At 39.9% G+C, this 7,928-nt stretch overlaps 1 long non-coding RNA gene and 1 pseudogene across 1 annotated transcript in view; both read left to right on the top strand.

The window, feature by feature from the left end:
• LOC107705335 (uncharacterized) overlaps positions 1–3,400 on the top strand; it is a 5,371-nt gene extending 1,971 nt beyond the window's left edge. Inside the window, exon 2 of the long non-coding RNA XR_001636061.1 lies at positions 2,396–3,400. This is a non-coding gene — a long non-coding RNA (uncharacterized LOC107705335). The remainder of the gene's footprint in view (positions 1–2,395) is intronic.
• Positions 3,401–4,344: 944 nt separating this feature from the next.
• Positions 4,345–7,665, top strand: LOC107705333 (metabotropic glutamate receptor 8 pseudogene; annotated as a pseudogene).
• Positions 7,666–7,928: the final 263 nt, after the last annotated feature.

Genomic DNA, 7,928 nt, shown 5'->3' on the forward strand with positions numbered 1-7,928 from the left:
CGAGGCTTCGGAGCGTGTGTCGAGAAATCCCGGCAGCTTTCAGTGAAGCGCGTATCGAGGCTTGTATCGCTTTAGAGCAATGATGTCATTGATGACGTTCAAAACCTCGCTTGGCCAGACTGGTTCAGGAAGCAGTTCAAATCTTGTAAATTCACAGTCCTCTGCCCTGTTAAACCCAGTCACTTTCCAGTTTTAGACCAATAATATTGCCCCTCCTGCCTATTATGAGCAAAGACTTCATTTACACACATTTGATAGCCCCATTCATTTCAAGCCAATACGTTTATTACACAGTTATGTTATATTATGTTATACAATCATTATATACCACTAGAAAACACACATTTTATTCATATAAATAGATTAGTCTATGTGGAAATTCACCATTATTTGTAAGCCTTAACTGGCGCAAAATACAGTGCATCACAGAGCACATCAGGTCATCTGTAATGTATCTGATTGTTTTACACTCTTTGGCCACCAGGTGGTAGTGTGAGCAAATTAAGCCTCGAGAAATGAACCCTTTTTTGAACCACTTGGCTGAAAAGCTTCAATGCTTCATGAGGCTTCATCTCACCATCACTACTGTTATCTCCGCCTACTGGAAACTTTTTCAGGCTTCTGATTGGCCAACATGGCTTTACGTTTGAGATTATATCGCCACCTTGGTTTGGCATGCTCTTGACAGTGCTTCATAGCATGCGTTTGTGTTTTCATGTGGACGGAGATTTTTTTTTAAATGGAAGAAGGAAAAACTATATAAAAATACCCTGTGTATGTGTGGACATGGCCCTAGGCATTGAATAAAATACTAGTATTTATTGTTGACATTTCTCCTGCATTGTTCACCAACTTTCACTTTTCAGTTAGCTCATTGCAATGCATTCTGCAGTTGCCTTCTTGGCAAAAGATACATAGTTCTGCCTTCGAATTTGATCAAAACATCTTAGAAGCCAGATTACATCATCACAGTGCATTCTGCAATTGCCTTCTTTGCAAAAACCGTATGCAATTCTGCCTTTGATCTGGCTAAAACATTTTAGAAGTCAACAGTGTAATGCTACCTACCTTTAGTTTAAATCCTGATGCTTAGTTGGGAGTGAGTTTATGATGCCTTAAAAGGCTGTCTAGGTAGGCAGCTCACTAGGTTGTGTGCAGCTGTTTCCTGTTTTCTGAACTTCGATGGTACAGCAGATGGTGTGTTGCAGCGGGAGAAAGGAATTGTGCTTTGGCTGGTGGGTTGCTGCCACAGCCTTGCTGTTAATGAATGAGAGAAATCCCAGGGTGGACTTCCTGCACGGAAGAATGAAGCATGGATGCCACAGCAAGGCCCCGGAAATTAGGCCGCCCCGGTCTCACCTCAAGGTTTAAAGAGCCCTTGGGGTGCCAGTTGAGCGGTGAGGGGGGCTTCTTTAAGAAGCAATTAAGATAACTCACCCGTGTCCTTGGAAACAGCGCTCTGCTCAGCCGGGCTGTATTAATCATGCCGTTCTGTCACAGGACCGGAGAGACAAGAGAAGCTCTCTGATCTTCAAATAAGGGTGACAGAGTTGCCTTGGGTATACATGTCCATTTTTTGACTTGCTTTTTTCCCCATTAATGCCCCATTTTCTCCCTGTGATAGAGGTCCATATGTCAGTCTGACAGTTAGCATTTCACTTGTTCCTCTGGGTCTTATTCCTTGTGTTTGTCTCTGGGTTGCAGTAAGTTATATGTAACATGAAAACACATGAAGGCTGGATTACCGCCCGCTCCCAGTCGACATGTGGCAGAGAGTTGCTTAAGTGATAATGTACTGGAGTCCATTCAGTGGAAACCATTCAGCTGCTCACAGTCTCTTGCACTTTATCGTAGGGAGACACGATATATCGGTACCATATCGGACGGCATATTATTTAATTATATATATTTTTAAATTGAGCATTTTTACATTTAGATTAACTTAAAGTGAGATAATGAGAAAGAAAATATTTAAAAATAATTTAATAACCCTCTTAAATATAATCTTTAGCAAATCTAAAAATGAATATCGGTTTTTCATAATAATGTTGTAGTGCCTAAATTTACTTGTAGAATTTAAAATGTTTAATTTTACTTTATAATGTTGGATTTTTTTTTATTCATTCAGACAAAATAGCATAACATGAAAGCAATTATCGGCTTACTGGTATCAGCCAGAGTTTTAACTTTGGTGCATCCCATATATATATTGTGAACTGTTTAAATCAGTTTAACTGACCAGGAACTTACAATGTACTCCAAGACACTTTAAAGAATATCATGGTATCCTCTCATAATGTGGTATTACCATGTCTGAGACATCATGCTAACTCTCTACAAATCCTTGATAATGTTATGATAGTATTTTGTGTCTCCTTTTGTCTCTCTTTATTAGATATCTTCTGACAGCAAACTGGACTTGCAGCAACTGTGGAAAGACATACTGGACAGTGAGAGTCACAAGGAAAATCAGAACCACTAAAAAAAGTCAAAGAAACATTGCTGTACTACAAAAAGTTAACAAAAAAACTTTAAAACATAAGTGGGGTATAAGAAACCCTCAGAGATGTGTGTGGGCTAAGTGTGTGTTAAGAGCTTTTCCATTGTCCATACAGGAGAATGTATGTCAATGTAACAGTACAATATTTTCAGCTGCACTCTATTAACCATTTATGAGGGCTTCTGACCACTCTCAGATATGAGAGGAAATACATATGCTTTTCATTCCCCCGCTGCCATCAATAAGATTTGACATTTCCATCCAAAACCAAGTAGACGTTTGTTCCAGGATCCTGTTGTAGCAGGTTCAGCCTCAGGTGGAGCTTCAAGGCACACATGCTCTTGGCGAGATGGCATTGAACTCCTGCAGACAGCAGCTGAACGTCAGCTATTGACACCCATCTGGCTCATTAGTATTCAGTGCAGTGTATGGAGTAAGATCTGGATGTCTGTCTTTTCTGTTACTGAGAAAACAGTGGACACTGAAGACCACTGGACCGTCATGAACTCAGATACTACTTCAGTTATATTAAGGGAAAGGGATCTTTTATGTTTGAACAAGCACATGCTTTGAGGAAGACAACCAATTGTCCTTATATGAACTGCAGGCAAATGTTAAATGCTTTCTATGAGATCTTTTTAGTTGCCTTTTCGCTGCAGTTCTTTGATTAATTCATCTCCTATCAGTTTTAGATGCTTCTTTCATTATATTTCTCTCCTCATTTGTCTCTTAAGATTTTACAGAAAGGTAAACAGGTCTTCACAAGCATTCACTGTGCAAATCTGTAGATCCAAGAATCTTTTTTTAGCCTTCCGGAGGCTTGACGGATAAACGTTGGTAGAAGTTTTATTTCTCATTGTTAAAATGAATGTATTGACCAACAATAAACAGAGAAATTGACTATGTGCATTGATGTTTTTTTTAAAGTTATGTATAACGGCATCTCGTGTTATCATATAACAGTATTTCCAAACCAGGAGTTTGTGACAGAACTAAAAGAGGTTTGAGATTTTTTTTTTCATCAAAATATGGTTTTACACATAACATTATTGTGATTCTATATATAAAATGAGACTTTAAATGTATTATTGATTCTATTTATAGAAAGGCTAAAGATGATTAAATCCCAAAGAGTGATGTAGTAAATAATTTAGGTTGATCAAGTATTTTTATACCACTAGAGGGCAATAGTGCACTATTTATAAACCAGCAAGTGTATTACAGCCAAATCTGGCATTCCCCAAAATCAGTTTTTCTGTTTGGAAATACAAGTTCAATTTGTTCAGATGTGACTTTGGTTAGTAGCAGATGGTCGATCTAAAATGGCTTAAATAATGATTGAATATATAAATAGTATTTGCCATTACGCGCTGAAAATTGTTAGGAACTATTAGTAATTGTTTGCATTCAGACTCATTGAATTAATAAATTGAGTTGGATTTTGTCCATTGAGCTTTAGGATAATTTAGAGTACATCCAAAAAACACAAGGCATCATAATTCGGTAATATTTAACTGAATTAGCATTCAAAACCGAAGTGTTAATGCAGTTTCTAGAAGTAGATAGTCTGTTTATTTGAATGCGAAATCCAAAATGTTAGGATCGTCACATTCCTGCGTTTACCCTCTCCTTTATTCCTGCACTTCTGCGTCTATTTTTGTGCACACGAAGGGGTGTTCCCTTAATCATTCTGAGCAAACGTTCCTGAGAATTTTCCTTCTGAAATGAGAGCATGTTTCATTTAAGATTGCATGTGATGCACGGAAGAGAGAGAGGGGGTGTGTGTGTGTGTGTGTGTGAGAGAGAGAGAGTGAGAGAGCAATCACAATCACAGGGAGGATTTTGGTGATGCGCTGTTCATTTCAGCACCACAAACCAGCTTCTGAGAGCAGAAAGAAGGTAAGATCTCACATCTACTGCACTTTCATATTAGTATGCTTTAAAATGGTATTCTTATGCTGCAAGTATTATACTATCAAAGAAAATACAGTTTGAAATGCTGCTCATGAATATCTTTAGAGTACGAAAACTGATCTAAAAGATCATTGTTTTATTGTGAATCGTAAATGAATGTCACAGTTGTTTCTTTAGAGCTTGTTTGTGTTTTATAAGATGACAATAGTCACTTAAGATCACTTTATTGCTTCAGAAAAAATAGTTGCGCTTTTAATGAGACAATTCTTGCGCATTCGTGATGTATATAAAGAACTGAAGAAGATTGCAGAGGCTGTGTTGATTAGACTGTGTGAATCATTGCATTGCATTGCATCAAAGGAATGTGCGTAAATGCACACGCATGCATGCATGCTGATTCATACACATGGACTGCTGGGTTTGTACAGTTTATTTCTCTCATAAATTCAGAATTATCAACCAGAAATGTGCGTGATTAATGTATAGGCTGTGAATTTTTAAACGTCTCATGTCTTTCTCACGAGTTGCATTTACAGACTATAAACTCCAAATTGCACGCGACTGTTTTTGGAGAAGCATACGCTTGTTTTTTTCCAACTACAGTTGTAAGAGAGAGAAAGAGCTCTGGATTCCTATGAGACAGGCTCTCTTGGTGGAAATATAATGGGATCTCCAGTAGAAGATGGTTCTGCTTGACACATACTGAATCGTGTAAATTAAAAAGAGAAATGGGACACACTGCGTCTGCCAGGGTAAAAACTCCATCTGTCTCTGATATAACGACAGAAGAGAGGAAAGACCCGAGCTCTCATATAGAGATTAATTCGTGCAAAGGAGTAGAATATTAGGCTGAAACAAATCCAATTATGCATATGCACATATACTATCATATATGCAAATACATTCGATTCAAACAGGCAGTCTCTGCACTCGAGAAACCAATGCGCACTGGTCTTCCCCGAATATGTATGGAGTAGAAAAATGGAATAGTCATTAGAATAGAGCCGTATAGAACATAACAGAACAGAACGGAGTCATTTAGAATACAATACAGCAATATAGAATCATTAAGACAGAACAGAGTCGTTAGAATAGAAGGGAGTCATTGTTATAGAACAGACTAAAATAAAACAGTATAGAGTGGGAAGTGCTGTTTTTAAGGTAGTATATAAAGTTCACAGTAAGATCCAGGGGAAATTATGGGATTTTTCCTGCGTAATCTATAGTGTCTGGGTTAATGTGGGAATTTCAGTGGCATTTGTGGCTCACCAGGAGTGCAGAATCACACTCGGAAGTGTGCAATGGACTTCCTTTACGTTGTAGAGTGATGCTCTTGGCGCACGGAGGCGGCAGATTGCGCAGCATGTGTCTCTCTGAAGCGCAAGGTTGTGCGTAACGTAACAATGGCTCTCCAGTGTAGAGTGGGGATGCGGAGGTGTTTCACGAGAGGTTCTCTCTGTACTGTTTCAGGTGTTTGATGTGTGCCAACAACAGTGTAAATCAGCAGCCGTCATTTTGGAGCTTAGTGTGGTTTGGCTAAAATGAAAGAAATGTGGATTGTTGTAGGATAGCCCACAGGGAAAGACAGAGTGCAATATTTGTATCAAGAGCATATACTTCTCCAGATACATAACATGTCATTTTAAAACCATAAAGTTAATTTCAAATGCTTTTGAATGAAAAATATAGTGTATAATACCAGTAAAAATTAACATTATAATTACGGTCTATCTGCATTGGCCCAAATTACTATATCTGTGGATCCTGACAAAAAAACTGTTGTGAAGATCAATCTGCCATAACTCTCCTTGATTACCCTCTGTCCCACTACATTCCACAAGGTTGAACTGTAAAAATCAAACCGACAGCTCTATTGTCCACAAATAGGCACATTTCCTCTCATTGCGAAATTTCTTTGGTTGTCTATGCAAATGTTAGAGAAGACGGCCTTGATTTTTTTTCTGTGAGGCAGAAATGAAAGACCACACTGAGCTCCAAATGACTGTGATGTAATTTCCTCCCTGTCAAGATGTCCGTGTGTTTGATGAGTTTGCTTTGTTGCTTGCATATATTGTGCCTGACTCATGTTTGATTTTCTCTTTGTGAAGCTACTCATACAATGTTTTCTTTTCTTTAGATGCTTCTGAAGATCTTTGGTTGTCTATGCAAATGTTAGAGAAGACGGCCTTGATTTTTTTTCTGTGAGGCAGAAATGAAAGACCACACTGAGCTCCAAATGAATGTGATGTAATTTCCTCCCTGTCAAGATGTCCGTGTGTTTGATGAGTTTGCTTTGTTGCTTGCATATATTGTGCCTGACTCATGTTTGATTTTCTCTTTGTGAAGCTACTCATACAATGTTTTCTTTTCTTTAGATGCTTCTGAAGATGTGAGAGTTTTGGAGCTTGATTTGGAAAGGCACTTGTTTGACGTTGTTGCATCTCCTTATATCACCTGTTACCAGTCACATGACATGTACGCCAGACATTTTTGCCCCATGAGAAATTCCTGTGGTCACACTCTAAATGGTCAGAATGCACAACTTCAGCTTTGAAATGGGCATGGATGTTTCCGTCCGTCTGCTGCCCCATTAGCCCTTAATCCCACCACCTGGAATTTTTGGACCTACATTTCCTCACATTGTCCCCAACGTCCCTGTGGATATGGATCTTGTACGCATAAGTCGGACTCAATACCAGCTCCTCCTCTTCCTCTGCTACTGGTTGCCAGTCTCCCTCCAGCGGGTGGAGACACCAACTGTTGAGTATGCCCACTCTATCCGTCTAGATGGCGACATCATCCTGGGTGGCCTGTTTCCGGTTCACGCCCGGGGTGAGCGTGGCGTTCCCTGCGGGGAGTTAAAGAAGGAGAAGGGTATTCACAGACTGGAGGCAATGCTGTTTGCCATTGACCTCATCAACAAAGACCCAGAGCTGCTGCCCAACGTGACGCTGGGGGCCCGTATCCTGGACACCTGCTCGCGGGACACCTACGCCCTGGAGCAGTCGCTTACCTTTGTACAAGCTCTCATTGAGCGTGACGGTTCGGATGTACGCTGTGCCAATGGAGACCAGCCCATATTTGCCAAGCCAGATAAAATCGTTGGAGTCATTGGTGCGGCTGCCAGCTCTGTCTCCATCATGGTTGCCAACATCTTGAGGCTTTTTAAGGTAAGAAGGCTCAACTTGTCCTTCTTGGGATTGGGAGTGGGGTTCATAATCTGGTTCTTGTCAACGATGGATGTTACGTAGTGTAGTGGACAATAATCAGGGCTGGGTGTAGAAGGGTGCAGGCTGATTCCTAAAATCGAGACCAGCCCATAACTGCCAAGGATGTAACTGTTTGAGATGTGGGAGTGGGGAGTAGCCTGTAACTGTTGGTCAATTGAGACCAGGCCAAATTTGCCAAGTTTGACAAAATTGCTGGGGTCTTTATGGCAAATGTACCTCCATAATGCCAACATTATGAGGCTGTTTGAGGTAAGCAGGGTTATATAAGTGGTCTAACAATGCCC

This window comes from Sinocyclocheilus rhinocerous, unplaced genomic scaffold (assembly GCF_001515625.1).
Source record: "Sinocyclocheilus rhinocerous isolate Xijiao unplaced genomic scaffold, SAMN03320098_v1.1 scaffold1526, whole genome shotgun sequence".
Classification (NCBI taxonomy): domain Eukaryota; kingdom Metazoa; phylum Chordata; class Actinopteri; order Cypriniformes; family Cyprinidae; genus Sinocyclocheilus; species Sinocyclocheilus rhinocerous.